Source organism: Chrysochloris asiatica, unplaced genomic scaffold, assembly GCF_000296735.1.
Source record: "Chrysochloris asiatica unplaced genomic scaffold, ChrAsi1.0 scaffold00085, whole genome shotgun sequence".
Classification (NCBI taxonomy): domain Eukaryota; kingdom Metazoa; phylum Chordata; class Mammalia; order Afrosoricida; family Chrysochloridae; genus Chrysochloris; species Chrysochloris asiatica.
In genome coordinates, this window is record NW_006408603.1 from 8,124,912 (window position 1) to 8,147,099 (window position 22,188).

Genomic DNA, 22,188 nt, shown 5'->3' on the forward strand with positions numbered 1-22,188 from the left:
CAGTGAGTTTTTCATGAACAGTCAGAGTCCTGGGCTTTGGCATGACTGGGGCAGACCTAGTCTGTCTGAAAGACCTCTGAATTCCCAGCTCTATGTTCGGGGGGGGGGGGGGGGCGGGCTCCACTTTGCAGCCAGTCTCCCGTTGACCTGGTTCAGGACTCAAGGAATCAGAGGGCTAAGGAGCCCTCTCCTAGAGCGGATGTCATTCTCAAAGATGGCTGACACAGGTTCTAGCCTGAATTCAAGCCCGATTCTGCCACTTCCTGAGTCCCTGGGTAGCATAAATGTTTAAGCATTCTGACTACTAAGGAAAGATTGGTGGTTCGAGTTCACCCAGGAGTGCCTCAGGACAAAGATCTGCTGACCGGCTTCCAAAAAGTCACAGCCTTGAAAACTCTACCCTGACACACATGGGATCACCATGAGTGGGAACTGTGAGGACGGCAACAGGAACAACTAGAACCAACGCGTACTAGCAGAGCAACCTGGTGCAAGTTACTTGACTTCTCTTGCCTCCCATGTTAAGCAGGGATGGAACATGAACCTCTTAGGGTTCTTATGGAGACTAAGGAAGCTAGTGAAGACATACAATCAAATATTATTCGGCCATAAAGAGAAACAAGGTATGAACACATGCTACAACATTGATGCACCTCGAAACACTATGCTGGAGTAAAAGCCAGACACCAAAGGTGACATACTACACAAGTCCTTTTGTGTGCTGCATCCACAATAAACAAATCCAGAGAGGCTACCAGGAGAGTGGGGATGGGGAGAGATTGCTTCATAGGAACCGCGTGTTTTTCGGGGGTAGGGGGGATGAAAAAGTGAAACCACAGAGAGATTGTAGTAGCACAACATGGTGGCTAGACCAAATGCCCCAGGACTGTACATTTTCAAATGGCTAATTGTATGTGATGTGAATTTCATATCAATTTTTTTAATTATTTAAAAAAACCACATTATTAGTGCTTAGAATAATACCTGTTTGTTGTTAATTGATTTCGAGTCGATAGCGACCCTGTATAGGGTTACTGAGGAGCGGCTGGTGTGTTTGAACCACCGTCTAGCTCATAGTAAGTATCCAGTCCACATTAATGGCTCTGTGTGGTGATCTAGATCATACACTGAGAGGGTGCCAGTCACAGAGGGCAGTCAGGGGCTCATGACCCGACCCCACCTTGTTGACTGAGTTTATAAGAGGCTCACATGGAGGAGGCAGCCTTTCATCTACCAGCCTCCATCCTAAGTGTCTTGTGACATGGCCCCTCCAGACCTGCTTTTCTGTGGGGGGTGATGGCAGAAGCTAAATACCCCATCGTGTCCTGGGGAGTGCCTCAAGGTGGAACAGGAGATTCTGTGAGCCCCAGGACCACTGAGCTGCCCAGGCTATATAATATGAATAATGTCCCAGTGGGGGCTCATGTGGTTGCCCAAGCTGCCAGAATGAGGGCCCCCACTCAGCAAGTATCTGTTCCTATGTTGCTTGAATGGAGGAAGCCTAAGGCGTACACACTGGCTGCTTGTTTAAGCCCTCATCTGCCCCTACAGTTTTCCCTAAGAGTTTTTATTAAAAACTAGAGATGGGGAGAAGGGCTGGGCTGCAATCACCAGTCCTGCAGTGGAATTGGATCAGGACAATCTATAATGCATCAGGTATGATTTATTATCGATCATACCACAGCTAGAGCAAACCAATGGGGATTTTCACAAGTCAGCAGACTATATCCTGATGCTGACCAATCAGAGCATTTGTTTCCCAATAACTAGCTTGGTGAGTGGCAGCTCTGGCCTCTGACATGAGAAAGGACTGGACATTGTAAACCTGTAAGACTCAAGGACAAAATTAACACAGGATATCACTTCAGTGCAAGTGGCTTCCTTCTTCCTTCAGTGCAAGACTCCACTTATGTGCCAGGCGCATTCTTCCCTGCCTGAAGGGGGGGGGGGGGCAGAAATCCTGTGCCATCAGGTTTGCAGGACAAAAAGTGCTGGCACCGATGTGCAAGCCGAGGCCCTGGGCTGGACTGCAATCATGTTTGGGAGTTGTTGGGGCCTTCTGTGCTCACCTAATATGTTCAGGTGACAGCAGAGTCAGACTCTTAATTTTAGAGCTAGTGGGACCCTGGCATTTGCCTTGTTCATTTTTCATATGAGGGAACTGAGACCCGAAGAGGGGACATGAATTGCCCAAAGCCACTCAAGTACTCCCAACACTATCACCTGGGGAGGTCACCCACGAGATCAGGTTGGGAGAAGGCCTAGTCAGGTGTGGTGGTGGAGGGCATGTACTTTGAAGTCAGGCAGGCCTGCAGGCCTGGGGTGGCAAGCTCCCTGTTCAATCATTCATTTATGCATTCAACTGAGTGCATCTTCTGCCAGGTTCAAGGGATACAGCAATGAGAAAAAGTAGCAAAACGTCTCTTAAGGAGTTTACATTTCTAGTGGAAGGGCCAGATATTAAAGAAAGAAAGAAATATATAATAGAAGGGCCAAAGGAAGCACGAACTATAAAGAAATATAACACAAGGTCTGGGGTAGAACAAGATGGAGCGGGGCTATTTTATGTGGGGGAGGAAAGGAAAACGAAGACTGTCAGCAAAACACCTCTTGTTGTTAAGTGCTGTCAAGTCAGTTTTGACTCATATAGGGTTAAAAAGCTATATAGGGTTTCCAAGGAGCAGCTGCTGGGTTTGAACTACCAACCTTACGGTTAGCAGTCCTGTGCTTATCCTACAGCGTCACGTCAGATCTCCCAAGCACCTCTGAAGAGGTGACACTTGAGCAGAGACCTAAATGACAGAGGGGTTGGGCCTTGCAGAGACATAAGGAAGGGCTATGACAGAGGAACCGCAGACACAAACTGCTGAAAAGGAAGCAGCCCCAGGAAACTCAGGACTGCAAAGTAGCCCAAGCTGTCAGAGCAAAGGCAGGAGAGCCAGGCTGCTGTCAAGACTTTGGCAAGGCTCTGAGCAGGACGAATGGCCGGCCACTGCAGGATTTTTCCATGTTTTCACTGTGTGCTCCAGGATTAACACCTCCCTCCAAGAAAAAAGAGAAAAGGGAAAACAACCCCATTGCTGTCAAGTCAAATCCGACTCACAGTGAGTCTAGAAGACAGAGGAGAACTGCCCCACAGGGTTTCCAAGACTCTAAATCTTTAGGGAAGCAGATTCCCACCTCTTTCTTCTGCAGAGCTGCTGATGGGTTCGAACTGCCGAACTTTGGTTAACAGGCAACAGCTTTGAGTCACCAGGGCTCCTTTGCACTTGGATGCGTATGGAAGGATATTTAATTATGCAGTATCAGTCTTCTCAGAAGCAAAAGGATTGAATGAGTCGATGTATGTGACATGCCCAGCACACAGCCTGGTGCACAGCAAGGACCCAATTGTTAGCTGCCTGGAAGCCTTGTGTTAGATTACCCCTATGCATTTAAAAATAGGTAAAATAAAAATAGGTTGTTGTTGTTAAGTGCTGTTGAGTCGGTTCCAACTCATAGCAACGCTGTACAGCTGAGGCAAGGAACCGTTTTTCTGCCAAAATTTATGAACAGTATTGAGGAGAAATACAAAATTATCAACTAAAAAAATAGCCTTTTATATTTGCTCAGGCATTTCATTTACTCACTACTAATGTGATGGCCGTGTGGTGCTTTGGGTTAATGCGTCAGACTGCAAAGCCGTTTGAACTACAAGGTCAGAGGTTCAAGCTCACTAGCTGCTCCTCGGAAACCCTAAACAAGGTCGCTATGGGTCGGAATTGACTCGACAGCACTTAACAACTAAAACAACGTGATGGCGGAGTCCTGGTGTGTGTGGCGCTGCTGGTTAATGCGCTGGACTGCAAAGTTGGTTTGAACCACAAGGTCAGCAGTTCAAGCTCACCAGTTGCTATGAGTCAGAACCGACTCCATGGCACATAACAACAATGTGATGGCTGGAACTGTGGTTTCCTTGGCAGGGCCAGACGAAATGATTTCATTGGCCTTATACAAATATTGATGCACAAGATCTCTTTAAAGTGTTGAAGAATAAAGATGTCAATTTGAGGATTAAGGTGCACTTGACCCAAGTCCTGGTGTTTTCAATAACCTCATATGCATGCAAAACTTGGACAGTGAATAAGGAAGACCATAAAAGAATTGATGCATTTGAGTTCTGGTGTTGGAGGAGAATATTGAAAGTACCATGGGCTGCCAAAAGAACCAACAGATCTGTGTTGGAAGAAGTGCAGCCAGAGTGCTCCTTGGAAACCAGGATGGTCAGACTTCGTCTCTCATTTTACGGCATATTGTCAGGAGGGAACAGTCCCTGGAGAAGGATATTGTGTTTGGTAAAGTGGAGGGTCAGAGAAAAAGAGGAAGACTCCCAAAGAGATGGACTGGCACAGTGGCGGCAGCGATGGGCCAGGTGTAGCAACGATTGTGATGCAGCACTAGGCAGTGTTTTGTTTTGTTGTGCATAGGGTCGCTATGAGTAGGTACTGGCTCAATGGCACCCAACAATAACAACATATGGCCCATGGAGTCCTGGTGTGGCACTGTGGGTTAATGCACTGGACTGCAAAGTTGGTTTGAACCACAGGATTAGTGGTTCAAGCTCACCAGTTGCTCCTCAGAAACCCTATACAGGGTCGTTACGTGTCGGAACCGACTTGATGGCACTTAACAACAACAAAAACAAAAACATACAGCCCATGGACCAGATGTTCCCCACCCCTGCTGTATAGGGTTTCCAAGGCTGTAAATTTTTGTGGGAGCAGAAAGCTTCATCTTTCTCCTGCAGGGTAGCTGTTCAGCTGGAACCACCAACCTCGTGGTTCACAGTTCAGTGTTTATCCTACAGAGCCATAAGCTCCCTACCTCATCCCACCCCAAATAGATTATGCCCCACATTTCTATTTGGGCCTATAAATGCTCCTCAGATAGACCCAAATAGAGCTTGTTCCTCCACAGGTAGGCCCAGATAGAGCTTGTTTCTCCACAGGTAGGCCCAGATAGAGCTTGCAGCAGTGAGTGGAGGTAAAGGGTAGAGGGAAGCATTTTGCAACACCACCACTTCCACAGTGTCTGGAGCAGCATTCTACAAGGTCCAGCACCATGCACTATGCCCTGGTTCAAAAGAACCAGGAAGACGCCATAGAGCTCCAGGTTTGAGGTTCAAGAGCTCAGCAATATCATGATTAATAAAAACAGTGGATCTTATTTGAAACCATTTTAGTACATTTTTTACTGGTGCACTTGAGGTGGTGATTCTGGTGACCGGGTTCAAATTCCAGATTCACCGCTTACCAAGTGCCTGGCCCGGTCAAGTTTCTCAACCTCACTGAGCTTGTTTCCTAAGCTGTAAAAGGAGGAGAGGAGCAGTGTTTACCTCATAATGGGAGCCCGCGTAGCACAAGCAGTTAAGTATTCGACTACTGACTGAAAGGTTGGCACTTCGAACCCACCCAGAGGCACCTGGGAAGACAGGCCTGCCAATGTGCTTCCAAAAGCCATGGAAAACCTTTGTAGTGCCGGGATTGCCATGAGTCAGATCACATTAATGTCAACGAACAAGAGGAAGTTGTGAGGATGGTGGCCAGCACCCAGGAAGTACTCACAAATGTGACCTCTTCTGTGACCTTGCCTGAGTCAAACCACATGCCAAGGAAGAGAGCTGGGTAGGAGTCGTCAGCCCAGGTTACAGATGGAGACACTGAGACTGGGAGGCGCAGTGCTGGGCTCCTGACACAAACCTCCCAGGTCTCCTCAGGCCTGCGCTCTCTCTACTTTCCAGGATGAACGTTTCGTTAAAGAGGATGTGGCAGCAGCAACCAGGCTCTGCTCCGAGAAGCCTGCAGTCCATGTGTTAGCAAAAGGTCAGCTTCCAGACCAGAGCATGCGAATCCAATGTGTTCCCAGTCAACACCCCAAATCATTGGACAGAGAAGGGTCTCTGGGTGCTGTGAAGCCAGCATGATCCAGGGGACCAGCTGGGAGTAGGTCCTGGCCAACCACCAACCAAGAGTGCAGCCTAGCACCACTGCTTCAACCTCCTCGGACCTAAGTTTTCTTGTGCATAAAATTGGTTAGTCTGGATGATTTCTTAGGGATATGTCCAGGTAGTGCCCTTCCAGACTTGTGGTCTGTCTGTCCTGCCACCCTCTGTCAGTTGAGAGCTCACAGGGACTATTGTAGGAATTCGCTGACAATCCGCCTCGCCTTACTCTAATTATCCCCTTGTAGTAGCTGGGGTGGGTTGCTTTCATGAGCAACACATCAGATGATTAAGTTTCATGGTACTCTCTGCATGGAATGCTTCAATTACTTAAAGCGCAATTCAGAGGGGGCTCAAAGCGCTCAGAAAGCCCTCAGTGTCAGATCTGTCACTTAGCAACAGACGCAGCTTACAGCTTGGAATAGCACATCGGATAGAAAGAGGACTGAGCAAATGAACTGTGAATTTTCTTAAAAGGAGAAAGAAAAAAAAATAGTGCAACTAGGAGGCAGACAGGTAAAAATATCTCCTGCCAGAGGACTGACTGATGGTTCCACAACAAGCTTTTAAACACAGCATTCTACAACTAGCTCACGGGGTATGGGAATGGTTGAGCTCACCCTGTAGCCAGGGCCAACCCCTGGATCCACAAGCAGCCCTGAGAGGAAAAAGAGCCCTTCTGGAATGCTGAAGTCAGCCCCTCTGAACACCTGTCTCCTGGGGCTAGGTGTTTCTTGCTTAGGAAGGTTATAACAAGCAACTCAGGGGACAAACCGGAATCATTTATTTTCCAAGTCAGACTCCCCAGGGAAGCTGAGTGGAGAAGCCGCCATCTTGGGGAAACAGGCAGCCCGTGTGACTACAGGTCCCACAGTGCTCTGCTTTGCTGAGGCCCATGGAGTATGTTTAGCTTGGTTACCCTTAGGCCTGTGGCTCGAGCAAGAATGCTGTAATCAAATGCATTTAAAAACAGAAACCTGTACAATGTGGAAACTCTGAAGAACCCCCAAAAGAGGAATTTAGTAAGAGAAAGGCCAGATTCCTAGGCCTCAAAGCCATGGGTCCAATTCAAGAATAATGGTGGTGAGAAGGGACCTTTACCCTCAGAGAATACTTGACAGTTTCCTCATTTCCGTGTGACAAGCAGTCACACCCAAACAGCTCTTCTAATGACCTCAGAGCATATGGGTACCCAGGGAGCCCAAAGCATGTCAGAGAGTTATCAGAGACACAAATTGTCCTCCAAATTATTTTCAATTGTTTTAGTGAAACCTCAGACAGTAACCTGACAGGCCCTGGCCTTGACTAGGTGGCGGCTCTCCTTGGATTTTCTTGCTCAGGACATATAGGCAGGCTCCCCAGCACTATTCTTGACCTCTCTATTTCACCCTACATTCAAATATCACAAAGGCCTGTCAGTGTGTTCAGCTCTGTTCTCCTTTCCATGCCCTCCTGCTCTCCTCCAGGCCTTCATGCTCTCTGTCTAGATGACTGCAGCAGCTCTCAACTCATTGCTTCCCTAGACCACGTTTCACATTGCCTTCAGAGACATTTTCTTGAAATAACACATCACTCCACTCCCCCTACTGAAGAGAACCCACTGCCCTTTCCAAGGCAGTGAAGGCGCATCCACTGTGCTCCACTGCCATCCCCCAGCTTTCTCATCAACTCCTCCTTCACCACTGCCCCCTCAGTTCACAACTCCCTCTGTGGAAGCCCTTCTCCCACTCTGCTGCCAGAAAGCCTCCTAGTCTTTCAAGGTCCACTGCCTGACCACTGGTGCACGAGATTCTCTAAGTAAGAATTAATGTTTCCTTCCTCCTTCCTTCTCAGCACGCTCCTTGTCATACCATGACAAAAACCACTTTTACCATTTGGCTTTCTGGTATAACTGGTATTAACATACCTGATTCTTTTTTCTAAACAGGAAGTCCCTTAAAAGCAAGAACCGTGGAATGTTCAGCTTTGTGCCTGCCCACCGCTCTCCCTATACAGTCAGCACCTAGAACACACTGGTTATTCTACAAATTTGTATGGATTAAACATGATACTTACAGATGTTCAGAGATCCTTCTGTCCTCACCCTTCGAGAACAACTTGTTTCCTATGTTGAAATCTTCGCTTTTGCCTTTGAAGTAAAGCAGCAGTGGTGGAAAGCTACCAGGTCTAACTAGAGGGGCACTAGCGGCCTGCACACCCTAGCCAGGGGGCTAATGGAGAGCAGGCTGTGGTGTGGACTCAGGACTTGTAAACCAGCTTCCAGTTCCTTATTCATTTATAAAACAGGTAACATGGCTTACCTACCAACTGCATCTGGTTACACGTGGATAGAGAAAGAGAAAGGAAAGCTTATTGAGAAGTTAAATAAAGAACGGTAATTTTTTTTAACTTCATTTCACAGATTTGCCAGGTTTGTATTTTGTAATCCCATCCATATTTCAAATAATGCCATCTTTGCTTTCCCAAGGCCAAATCATATTAAATATGCTAAATAAATATGATATAAAATGCATTGAATGAATGAAATTAATAAATTCTAAACTCCTTAAATTTTCTAGAGTCTAATGGAGTCCTAGTATGGCGCTGTAGGATAAGTACTAGACCATAATGTCAGTTTGAGCCACAAGGTCAGCAGTTCAAACTCATCAGCCATTCCTCAGAAACCCTATACGGGGGTGCTGTGAGTTGGAACCTACTCACTGAATGATGGTACTGAACAACAACAAGAATGTCTTTTCCCAGCTTCAAGATTTTCTCATGTCCTGTCCCAAGAAGACCCAAACAATATTTTGAAAGCCAAACTGGACTAAGAAGCCTGACCATCATTCATTGCCTTTATATCTCTTATAACCCCCCAAATACCCACCTCCATTGAGTCAGTTCCAACTCATAGGGATCTATAGGACACAGTAGAACTGCCCCATAGGATTTCCAAGACTGTAAATCTTTATGGGAGCAGACAGCCTCACCGTCCTCCCTCAGAGTGGCTGATAAATTTGAACCGCTGACCTTGGGTTAGTAGCCCAATGCTTAACTGACTGAGCCACCAGGCTCCTTGCCTCTTAAAAAGGAGTCTGTATTTGTGCCTCACTTGCCCCTTATCAAGAGAAATAAACAAGATCCATCCCCACCTCAGAGAAACAAACTTTGGAAGGGATACAGTCTTGAGACTGGGAGGACCACTCAAACAACAAATCAGGCAGGATGCAAGGGGATCTCCTATAGGCCCTGCGTCACCTTCCTGCTGCACTCTGTAGTTGATGTTTGGTTTGCTAAGTGAAGAGGGAAGGGAAGCAGGAAAAGGGGCAGATGGTCCAGAGGGGGAGGAATTGGCACTGGAAAATGTGAGAGGGGCCAATACAAATAGAATTTTTTTGGATCGGTCTTAGTATTTCACGTGAGGGGGGAAATGCAGCCTTAGGGATAGGTAAGCAAGGGCAGCATCCTGGCCACTCCACAGAGGTGCTCTCTCTTTTACTAAAATTTAGGTGCTGAAGGATTTACTTGGGGAGCGTCTAGAGATAGAGTGGGATGAGTAATAATTACAAAGTCAACAGAATCATAAGAGACAATGCTTCTTGAGTATCTACACTGTAGCAGTCACTATGGAGAGCATCTTACACCCACCCATTAGCCCCTCTAACCCCACCGAGAATAACAGGAGGTAGGTATGTCTCTTCCACTTTATAAATGAAGGAATGGAGGCTCAGAGGGATAATGACTTGAATGAATTTAAGCCCCTTTAACGCTAGCACTTTCATGAACTTATCAGTGAGTGTCAATGGAAGGTTTTCATGCCACTAACGCTTGGACAGCAGCCATTTTGAGATGGCATAGATTGCACAGCATGCCCTGATTTTAAGACATCACAGTATGAAAACACACGCATCCTGGAATCAGAGAAATAAGGTAACTGGTCCATGGCCCCTGGCTTGCACCAGTGTGGTCTAACTCAGAAACTAAGACTTTTAACCCAATATTATCACAGAAAAAGCATGGGTAATCTGAATTTGAATTTTGCTCTGCCACTTGCAAGCTATGTCTCTGGGAAAATACACAGCCTCTCTTGAGTTTCAGTGGACCTGAAAAGATGGGACTGAAGGTTCCTGCCTCACCTGGTTTTCCTGAAGATAAATGAGATCATGCCAAGTGTTGTGCTCAACTCTGGCCAGGCCCATAAGAAGCCCTCCATCAGCTGTCCCTTCCTATTAACAACTTGGGGGAAATGGGCTCACTTGGGATGGCTTACCCTACCACAGTGCCCTGCAGTTGATGTGGAGGAGCACACTGCCCCTGAGCCCACAGTGGCCAGGGCAGGTACAGGCTCCATACTTCTGCTGACTTCCCACTTCCCTTTGTGCTAGAAGGAGAACGGAGCCCAGCAACTCTTGTAAACTAGAGTTACTGCTGAAATAAACTCCTCTCTTTATTTCTCCATCCCTCTCTCCCTCTTCCCTTTCCTTTCCTTCCTTCAACAAATATTTAATGAACACCAACCATGTGCCAGGCCCTGTTCTAGCATGCAGAGAACAGAACAAACAAAATCCCTGCCCTATGGGATTTATATTCTAGTACAAGGAGTCCCCGGGTGACGCCAAAACAGTTAAGTATTCAGCTACTAATCAAAGGGTTGATGGTTTGAATCCAGCTAACAGCACTTCAGAAGAAAGGACTGGTGAACAGCTTTGAAAAGATAGTAGTCATTGAAAACCCTGTGGAGGACAGTTCTCCTCTAGTACACCTGGAATCACCATGAGTTGAATGGACTTGTTTTTTAAAAAGAAGGACAGGTAAAAAACAGATAATTACATAATCTATAGTGTATACATAGGTATATAGCTTGGTGCTGTTGTTAAGCACTGCTAACCACATGGTTAATGGTTCAAACCCATAAGCCGTTTCTTGGAAACCCTATATAGGGTTGTTATGAATTGGAACCAACTTGATGGCATTAACAACAACATGCTCAGTGGTGTCTGGTATTTTGGAATCCTGGTGTGGTACCGCAGGATAAGCACCGGACTGCTAACCATAAGGATGGTGGTTCAAGCCTACTAGTCACTACCTGGAAACCCTATAGAGAGGGTTGCTATGAGTCAGAACCAACTCAACGACACTTAACAACAAATAGTGTATATAAATACATCAAATCAGTATATAATCTCAGTATTTTAGATTGATTATAGATTATGGGCAACAGAGAGTGACAGGAGATGCTATGTTATATAGGAGGTTAGGGTGAACACTCCGATGATGAGGTGACACTTAAGGAAGGACCTGAGTGGAATGAGAGAATGAGCCAAATGAATATCCTAGAAAAGCATTCATGGCAGAAGGAACTTCAAGTGCAAAGGCCCTGAGGCAGAACCAGCATGCTAGGTGAGTACAAAGAACAGAAAGGACCACAAGTATGCATCTTGAACAAAGGAAGAATGGGATGTGCTGGGATGTGCTGACATAGGAAGACAGTGAGAATCCAGAGCAAGCGAGCTTCTGAGACTGTGGAAAGCAGTTTGACTTTTATTCCCAGGCCAAAGGGAAGCTGTTAGAAACCTTCAAGCAAGAGAATGATGTGGCCCAAGTGTTTTAAAAGGGATTGCTGGTTGCCTGTGGAGAATGAGGAGAAAGCAGGGAGTGTAGGTAAGAGGTGACAGGGTAATAGTGACCCGGACTAGGCTGATGGGTGAGGTTTAGGTTTGGAAGAGAAAGAGAGCGGGAAGTACAGGGCCCCAGGGTGCTGACAGGCACTTGAGCTCCCAGACAGGAAAGGGACTAGTATGACTTTCCCAATTTTGAAAATATATATATATATTTTATTCAGATATGAAAAAAAAAAAAAAAGAATTGAACCAAGGTCTCACTCCCTTCTTTCCTCACTCATGGGAGCCCACAGTGGTGACAGATGGAACCTCATAGCATCTGTCCAAAACCTCTCAACTGGATTTTCTCAAAGTCACTATTTCCTCTCCTTTCTGAGAGAGGCACAGGGAACCAAGGGTGTCCAATTACCTGAGTTACCCAATAGAATTCTAAGAGCACTTGAAGGAACAGTGATGAGAAAACCCTTAATTACAGTCCTGACATGATGCCTCTTTCTGGAGGGAAGCGTTTGTGTCTCTTTCCTTACTAGCTCTCAGTGCAGCTTTGTAGCGAGGCAGGCAAAAAAGATAAACACTTAACTGCTAACTGCAAGATCAAGGGTTCAAATTCAGCAGCCACTCCTTGAAAACCCTATCCAGGGTCCCTGTGAGTCGGAACTGGCTCTACGGCACTTAATAATAACAACAGAGCCAAGTCTTAGGACAACTGAGATCGAAGGAAAGGGAGCAAATATTTTTTTGGATCTACTATTGCTGAGCATTTATATAAGAAGGGGCTTCAAGAGGTTCCTGGAGAAACCCCACTAATTTTTCATTTCCCTTTCTCATGAGCTTTCTGAAGCCCCCTCATACATTATGGTAGTCCTGGTGTGGTGTTGCGGGTTAATGTGCTGGACTGCAAGGTCAGTTTGAACTGCAAAGTCATTGGTTCAAGCTCACCAGCCACTCCTCGGAAACCCTATGCAGGGTTGCTATGAGTCGGAACTGACTTGATGGCACTTAACAACAACAACAACATATATTACTATCTTCCCAGCTACTTGGACTAAAGTACACTTCTCATTTTACAGATGACGAAGCCTAGGTTAAAAGAAGATAACCACATGTACAAGATTATCTAGCCATTAAGTGGAAGAGCAGGGTTCAAACTGATCTACCCAACCCTGCAGCTCCTATTCTTTCCAATATGTTGTTGCTTTCCAAGCTTTTTCATATCATGACAAACAAAGAACATCATACCACTGTGGCACCCAGGGACAGTGGAGGAGGCTCCACTACCCCAGGCCACTGGGCTACTCCAAGGAATGGGAACATCATAATTTCTGAGCCACATGCTACCCATATGTGATATTTTGGCTGGGAAGTCCTGCAATGCATCATGTTGCCTTCTCAAATAATATGCCAAAAATTCATTCTGCAAGTCAGTGGTGAAAGGGACCCTTACCCATTCCTCATTGTCGTCAGTTTTCCCACTTGTCCAGGTCCTTTTCCAAAGCCAATGACATTATACAATTTCAAGAACTGGTCAAGGAAATTCCTTCCAGTTTTTCAAAAGGAGTTCCCAGCACTAGAAGGCAGATGGCCTCAGTGGTGTGCCTACACATGAACTCACCTTCCTTTGTTGTTGTTGTTAACTGCCGTCAAGTCAGTTCCGACCCATAGCAACCCTGTATAAGGTTTCCGAGGAGCAGCTGGTGAGCTTGCATCGCTGATCTTGTAGTTCAAACGGCTTTACAGTCTGGCACATTAACCCACAGCGCCACACCTGGACTCCTCACCTTCCTTTGCTGTTGTTAAGTGCCGTGGAGTTGGTTCCGACCCATAGCGACCCTCTAGAGAGTTTCCAAGGAGCGACTGGTGAGCTTGAACCACCAACCGTGCAGTTCAAACCGACTGGGCAGTCTAGCGCATTAACCCACAGCGCCACACCTTCCTTTAGACCCCCAGGAATAGAAAGTCCACATCTTTACTGAATACATACCTGGTGGCACCTGCTGGATTCACCCCATTCCCCCTTTTCCAGGTAACAGTTCACATTTCTTATAAAGTAGATTTACCAAACAGCACTCCTGCTCTGTGTACAGCTGGTGTATGCCTTAAAACCACAGGTGCCCAGGAAGTCTTATAATTAAAGAGAAAACTCAACCTGCAGGATTTGGAGGTGAGAACCAATGAGTTCTATTTGCAAGTAAAAGAAGACATGGTAAATTAGTGGTGTACAGAATCCAGCAGAAATTCTAATTAAACCAGCAATTAGAAATGATGAAAGAGAGCAAGAGGCAACTTGTTATCTTCAAATGAACCACTGGGCAGGCTCTGAAAGGCATAATGGCAGCTCAGGGCGACAGTCAAACTGACAAGACAACCCCAGGGTCCAAAGCTGGGACAAAGGCGTCTCTGGCTTTGTATATACCTGCCCCCCTCCCATCCTACAAGAGGCCACAAGAGCAAACAGGACTTTAAGCTTCAGCTCCCAAACTGGATGCTCAGGCTGTCTGACCCAGAATTATTCTCTAACAAAACAACTTTTGTTCTGAATACTTTGTCCTTTCTTCTGAACGTGAGAAAAAAATAAAAGAGCAAATTCATGTTGAAACTGCATTTATATTCTCATATGTGAGTATTTACCTATATGGACTGAAGCTCTAATTATAATATTTAGGGTAATGGGACCATAGATGAACAATGTTTTAATTTCAAAAAAAAAAAAAAGTAGGAGGAGAGAGGAGGATAAAGAAAGCATTATCAAATGACCACAGCTCCACAAAATGGCTGCCTATGGAGAAAGCAAGGGTTTCTGGGAAGTCTTCTTTGTCTGATGGGGGTGGGAGAGTATTAATACTTATATTCCAGTTACCCACCATCACTTACAGGAACTTTCCAGTGAGATCTTGGATGGTTTGGAGGAGGCAGGCAGGTTAGGACAGCATGGATCTGTTCCTCCTGAAATGGCGATTTCTCAGCGAGAGCAAGAGGTATCAGGTGCCAGGTTTCCCAGAACAGCCAAGACGAAAGTGGCAGAGCCCCAAGAGTAAGGAGAGTGGGCTTTCCATGGGGGCAGGACCAGGAAGCAAGCAGCAGCTTTCTGAGCAGCCCAGACCAGCAATAAATAACCTTGGAGTGTTCGCAGTTTTGCTCAGGGGGTCTGGGGCCACATCAGAAACCACTGCAATTCCCTGGCACACACTCTCCAGCAGAGAAACCGGACACACCACAGCTCCCATCAGTGACTAGGTGTCTTTGGTTCTGCTGATACAAGAAATGCTCAGGGTCAACATCCAACCTGCTCCTAACTTCCATCACCACTCCAGACACAAACCCCCTGATTTGGACAAACTTTAAGGGCTGGGGTAGTAAATGTCAGAAAGAGAATGGACAGAAACAGGACAATAAAGTACCAAAATGTCACCGGGGATCTTTTTCTAGATTCCAACTCACCTGGAGCTACATGCCATATTCCCCAAACCTTGTGCATTTGGGTATATTTGTTCTCTACCAATGGACTGACAGAAAAACTAATCTGTCTTGGAAGAAGTACAGCCAGAATGCTCCAAAAAAGCAAATTTGGTGAGACTGTCTCATGTACTTTGGACATGTTATCAGGAAGGACTAGTCCCTGAAGATGGACATCATGTTTGGTAGAGGATCAAGGAAAAAGAGGAAGACCCTCAACAAGATGGACTGTCAGTGATTGCAATAATGGACTCAAACAAAGATTGTGAGGATGGCAAAGGACTAGGCACTGTTAGGTTCTGTTGTACATAGAGAGAGTCGCTATGAGTTGGAACCAACTCGATGGTGCCTACCAGCAATAAAACCCAAAGAAAGAGGCCCATTTCTCCCTTTCTCAGAGTGCTAACTTAAAGAACTGGACCCATAAGTTCAGGAACCCTATTTGGGTAAGTACCTAGGTTGCCAGCAAACATTTAAGAATTATGGAGGTGGATCATGTAGTGTCTTAAGGCAAGAATTTTAGAATCTGATAGACCTGACTTCAAATTCTCAGATTGCCGCTCACTACCTATGTGACCTTGAGCCAATTGTTTAACCTCTCTGTGCCTCAAATACTACATCTGTAAAGAGCAGATAGCAATATCTGTCTACTGGGATTCAAGTGCAGATTAAATGAGATGGTGTGTAAATAAAGCACTTAGCACAGCACAGAAGCCTCAATAAAAATGGTATATTATCACTGCATGCCAAACACAGTGTGAGCTGCCGAATCTAGAACTGCACCCACCCCACCTTCAAAGCCTTGGTGTACTAATTTCTCCACAAAAGACTGCCTCCGCTTGAGTTCAGGTCCACCCCAGGGACTGTATTTCTGACCTCTGGCAGCAGTCAGGGGAGGCTGATGTGAAAGACCTCCGCAGAGGCTGAGATGACAGGGCTGTCTGTCATTCTGGTACTCCAGATGTTTGGTTAGGAGCACTACTTGCAGTCCAGCAGGCAAGTGATAATTCAGATTTAATTCTAAAGGGGAAAAAAACAAAAAACAAATCCATCTTCCCTTTAAACTATTCTTCTGCTTATCTTAGCAATTTTACAGGGATAACTGATGAATTGTCCTGTTGCAGCAAACCTAGACAGGAAAGGAGGGAGGGTGCACAGGTCGAGGGCACCTGACTCTCCAGAATCCTCTTTTCTCCCTCCATCCTCCTTGGAATTTGTTCCCCTATTCAATGAGGAGAGCGCTGATCCCAGGGTGAAGGCATCTCACACACACACACACACACACACACACACACATACACACACACACACTTCAAATGGTTGATTGGCACCCCTGAGAAAGAACAGCCTCATTCATTCATTCTTTATTTTTATTTTTAATATTTCAGCAGCATTATTCCTAATTGCCAAAAACTGGAAACAACCCAAATGTCTTTCAGTTGATGAAAGGATTAAAGAGTTATGTGATACATTAGGCTGCTACCCACAAGGTCAGTGGTTCAAATCTACCAGCTCTGCAGGAGAAAGATGAGGTTTTCTGCTCCTGTAAAGATTTACAGCCTTAGAAACCCTATACAGGGTGGCTATGAGTTGGAACCAACTCGATGGCACACAAGGATGCTTACTAGGGGAAGGAAAAATTATTCACAGCTAGAGGGTGGACACATGTTAACACGGGTGATAGGGCAGGCAATATACAAGAGGAAGGTTAGCAGAGGAAAGATGAAGGTATTGGGAAACATAGGGAGGAAAGCAAGTGTTAAAGTGAATAGAGGTTACATGGAGGGGGTTGCGATCATTGTAATGATTTGTTGAATGAGAAACTAATGATCTGATCTGTAAACCTTCACTCAATTCACAATAAAAAGTTAAAAAATATATATGTGGTAATCTATACAATAGAAAAGAACTTAGCGATAAAAAGTAACAAACATTCAACAATATGAATTCATTGCAAATGTATTGTATTATGCTATGTGAAAGTAAACAGACTCAAAATGTTTCAAGATGCCTGATTTCATTTATAGAAATTCTATAAAAGGTAAAACTACAGGGACAGGGAACAGTTACGGATTAGAAGGGGTTAAATACGATGTAAAGGGGAAGCAGAAGAGAAGGGCATGTTTTGAGTGATGGAGCTATTTTGTATCTTGATCATGTTGTTGTTAAGTTCTGTCGAGTCGATTCTGACCCATAGTGACCCTGTACAGGGTTTCTGAGGCTGTAAAGCTTTACCGGAGCGGAAAGCCTCATCTTTCTCCCACAGAACAGCTGGTAGTTTCGAACTGCTTCGCAACCCAATCCGTAGTGGTTATATGATTATAGGCATTTATCAATATTCACAGAACTATTTTTAAAAGTGTGACTTTTACTGCATATGGTTTTAAAATTAATTAGATTACTTTGCTTCTAAGTTATTAATAGGAAGGTGGTGGTGTTGTGTTGTCAAGACGGTTCCAACTCATAGCGACCCTGAATAGGATTCCAGAGTAGCGGCTGGTGGGTCTGAACCGCTGACTCCTTGGTTAGCAGTCAGTCCAGTGCTTATCCTATAGTGCCATACCAGGAAGGCAGTAGCAAAGAGGAAGGTAATATTATTCTGCTGTTGGTTGTGGCCCATTTTGTTCTGGATGCTATTTTTTTTTTTTAATGTTTTATCGTGAATTATGTGATAGTTTACATAGGAGAACATTAGCTTTACATTCATCCTATTGTATATATCATTTCATTGCCATGGTTCCAATCTCCTCCATGCATCATCAACCAACCAAAGGGTATACCCTACAAGCCTGCCCCCCCACCTCCACCCCCCGGTCATCAGCACACAGCCCCTCTCCCTCTCTGGGTCTAAAGTCCCCAGCAGCTCCATCTTTCCATGTTATCATCTCTGCCTCCATCTCAGCCATCACTGCTTCTCTAGGTAGGCTCCCGCTCTATGCTCTTCTCCCTTCATGGTCCCAGGAACCTCTGCTGAAAAGTTAATCACTCCCCTCCTTGCTACAAAACATCTACCTTTACATTTCCAACCCTCACAATCAGTCCTGATAACAATTATTCACTATTGTATCACAAGAGACCTATCCGCATTTCCTTTCATCAGTCCCGCCTAGACAGATTGGATACTAATCAGTGGAGATTCTATCGTCCTCCACGACCTCTGGATCTAGGTTCCCTCTTGAAAGCTTGTAAGCCAGTCACTTCTTGCCTCTGTAGCCCCCCATTTTGGGTAGCCAATGTCTGGATGCTATTTTTAAGAGGCAAAGACAAAATGGGAGGTTTGGGGTAAGAGTTCCCAGGACATTGAGAATGATCCTCAGCTTATATATTTCCAACAGAACTTGTTTCTAATAACCAGCTTCGGACAAAGTAAAATGGTGAGGTCTGACTTGATCTAACTTCATGAGGGGGTGCAGATAATCACCATCAGCATCACCCCAAAGCTCACAGACCACACTCAAAACTATGACACTTATTAGGGAAGTAACAGTATTAGGAGGTAATGGGAACAACTCAGGAGACAGTATCATTGGCCAGTCAGGACAGTTTCCAACCTCTCAGTTTCTTACTGGCCTCTGTCTTGCTTCATTAGGGATCTCCTTATTTCCTTTACTTTTGAGGAGCACACATTTTAGACATGTTATAGGAGGGAGAAGCAAAGGCCCAAAATCCTTCAGGAAAGGCAGGAGACGTATACCTCCCTTTCCTCTCCAGGAAAGGTCAGCCTCTTGCAGCTTCCAACTCCATCATTGATAGACTAGGTAGGGGAATACCTGAAGGCCACTCAGATGTCATAGGTAGGGACAAAGCCGTGGTCATGAACAATCCCAAGGAGTCAAGGTCTGGACTGAAGTCTTGTCCTGGAGCCTTTGCAGAAAACCAAGGGCACCAGCAGGTCCAGCATAGCCCTGCTCAGCCCCACACCATGCCCCCTGACCTAGCCCAGTTCTTACTCAGGCTTCCCCATTCAAGGTCTGTTATGGGAAACTGGAAAGGTGCAAATCGGTCAGTATAAAGAAGATACCCTGGTCCCTCTGACACTCAGGAACAGGCACAGGCAGAAAAACACACCCATAAGAAAAAGGACAGAGAACTTTTTTTTTTGAGCAACTGCTATGTATCCAGTCTTAAGCTCAAAGCAAGCTTATGAAGAAAGCACTGTAGGAATTTTTGTTTTACAATTGATGAAACTGAGGCTCTGGAGGTGAAATGACTTGTCTAAGGTCACCCCACTGGCACACTGAGCCCAGTTCTTCTGACTATAATCACAGAGGCCCCAGCTTCCCTTCAGTCCTCCTCCATCAACCAGTCTCACTGTGCTCACTGCCCCAATGTTGTCAGAACTTGCTTAGGCTCTTTCCCCAAGTGGTCAGAGCTCCAGGACCTCTGAGGACTTGCTCACCCCTGGTCAGTGGCCCCACACACTTGGGGTTCAAGTCATCCCTGCTCAGAGTCCTGCTAAAGAGCTCCATTCACCTCACAAACAGCTGACACACGACTCTGTGTGTGACTCAGGCCACAACAAACTCACTTCCATCAGAGCTGGTGGGCAGGATCTGCCTCCTGCCCTGAGTCACTCTCCAGCTGAGCTGCAGGATTTGCTGAAACTCAACCACCTACTTAGCCACAGCTGCTCCATTAGAGAGAACAAACCAGTAGAAGAGCCAGCGCTTCCAACGGTCCCCAGGAGTGATACCCAGCCAAGGACACCAGGTCTGACCTCAAAGCTCTCCTGCCCAGGTGATGGGGCCTCATTGGGCCAAGGGATAATGTAAGCACGGCTGCATCACTAATCTTAACACGCTTTAACCTCGTTCTTCAGACATCAGCCAGCATGCCCAGCACAGCCGAACTGATAGGTTCTATGCAAAGTTTTGGTTGAAAAAAATTTTAAGCCCTGGAAGTTCCTATTAACAAGAACAGTGAATTTAAGATTTCCTCTGCCTGGTTGTTCACAGCTGAACTGGCCCAAAGGTAGCTCTGTTTAGAAATTTCCTAATCCAAGGGTCTATTAAAATATTTCTCAAAGAATTAAAGAGGAGAGGGATCATATTATTAAAACAGCGACCACAACAAAACAACCCACGTGGCAATGACTGGGTCTTGTAAGGTTAGTGGTCTCCGAATTGCTGAACACTTGGAGCCCTGACAGGACTGTTGGGGCTTTAAAAGGAAACATCAGGCTTCCTTCCAAGGCGGCCGCGCCCCTTGGGGAGTACTGTGAGCATTGAGCATCGCTTCATAACACTGGCGAGCACAGGTATAAATGTGGCAAAAAGGCCTCTCCCTCAGGACGGCGCCCCCTTCAGATCGGCACCCCGCGCACGTCCCCCCACCACCGCCATTCCGTTCCCAGATGCGCTTCCCTCGAGGGAGGAAGGGCCCAAGCTAGCTCGGAATTGAGCAAGGTCTAATCCCCGGACTAAGAATTAAATATTCATCCCGTGTGTGTGAGCTCTGCTTCTCCTATCAATGTTACTGTCAAGGTCACGGGCCTGAGGCCGGGCGGCTAGGGTCTCCAGCCGCGCGGGAGCCTCCCCGCGGGAACTGCGTCCTGGGCGCGCAGCGCCAGTCAGCGGGACCGGCCGGGCCTCCTCTCCCCTGTGCTCGGTAGGCGCTTGCATTGGCCGTCTGCTCGACTGCCTCCGGAGTTCCCGCACCCTTCTCAGCCGCGAAATCCAGAGCCCCGGGCCCAACGCATGAGAGCGGTGCTGGACACCTCTACTGCGCGCAAAGAGCGGGGAGCCCAAGAGCCTGGGACTCCGTCGCCAAGCAACGGCGGCTGGAACGGCAGGAGAAGCCCAGGACGACGAAGGGCAGTGCCATATTACACGTCGGTGGTTGGGCCTCCCTGGTTGAGTCGGGGGCGACCGAGGCAAAGTTGCTGCGGCTGGCCCGGTGAAGCCCAGCAGGGCGCGGCCGGCGACTCACCTGTCCCGCGTGGACCGTCGTGCAGACTGAACCCTTGCACTCTTACTGAAGCGCTGAGGGCCCCGACGGTTCGAGGGCGTGCAGACCCTCCCTCGGGCAGCCTGAGTTCCGCAGCGGCGGGCCCCGGCGAGGGCTGGGGGAGCCCGGGAGCTACGCGCCGGCGCACGCGACTCCGCTCGCTCCTAGCTCCCTCCCGCGCCGCGGGTCCGGGCCCGGCTCCCGCCCGCCGTGCGCTCAGGCCCCGGGGGAGCGGCCCGGGGACCCAGGTCCCGCGGCGGAGGGAGCGCGTTGGGCTGCGAGAGACAGGGTCGAGTGCCGCTCTCCCCGCACTCTGGCGGCGCCGGCTCGGCGGAGCGGAACGAAGCTGGGCGGAGCGCGGCGCGAGCTGTTCCCTCGCTTTCCGAAAGGCCACCCTGGCAGCGGGGCGCCGTGACGCAGGCTTGACTCACGCGCGGGCCCGCGTCAGTGCGAGGCTGTGGGGCTGCAAGCGAGGCTCTAATGGCGACGCAGGCTGAGGGGGTGGGTGGGGAGTGAGAGAGGTGGGTGCCTTGAGAGAAGTCTCTTGATGCTCCTCGACCGGGTACCCAGACCTTGGAGTCCTTGCCAAGGCCTTTGCATTTGGTGAGGAAGGGGCCCCAATGGACAACGTCCTCCTAAGCCCTGACCCTCACTCTCTTCACTTCTTCAGGCCTTCTTCATGTTCTTCATGAACTCAAGCCCAGACAAAGCAGGCATTCCTCCTGGTTCTAGCCAGTTCTACTTACACACCTTTTTTCATTCTGTTCTCACTTGGGATGCCTTCTCCATTCCACTGTTTTTCCATCTTAGCATCCCTCAAAAATGTTTCCTGTACAGTTCATTTCCTTAATACATCACTTATCTTTGAACTCCCATTGTGTGACAGGAAGATGCATACTTCCCTACTCTCTCCCATGGAAAACTGAAGAACTGCCTTCTTTTAGAGGGAAGCTACTCCCCCACCCCCACCCCCACCCCCGTTTTCTGCTGAGGACATTTAAACCGGCTCCTGTCTGTACCTACATTTGCACTTGCCCTGTCCTCCTGACAGAGCAAAGAAGAGTCTCACCTGCTCTCTGAGACCATTGGATCCCATTCCTTCTTGGAAACCTACCCATTGTCACTTATTTCAATCTCTCCTGTTTCTTCAACCTTTCCCTTTCTACTGAATTCTGATTAGATTTAAAGCATTTGCAAGTATCCTGCTTT

The 22,188-nt window shown here is 47.1% G+C and overlaps 1 protein-coding gene across 1 annotated transcript in view; it reads right to left on the reverse strand.

Moving 5' to 3' along the window:
• The window catches only part of SLC6A17 (solute carrier family 6 (neutral amino acid transporter), member 17), a 73,121-nt gene extending 51,769 nt beyond the window's left edge, over nucleotides 1-21,352 (reverse strand). The window contains exon 1 of the mRNA XM_006865940.1: nucleotides 20,962-21,352. The gene's annotated coding sequence lies outside the window, so the exon portion shown is untranslated. The remainder of the gene's footprint in view (nucleotides 1-20,961) is intronic.
• Nucleotides 21,353-22,188: the final 836 nt, after the last annotated feature.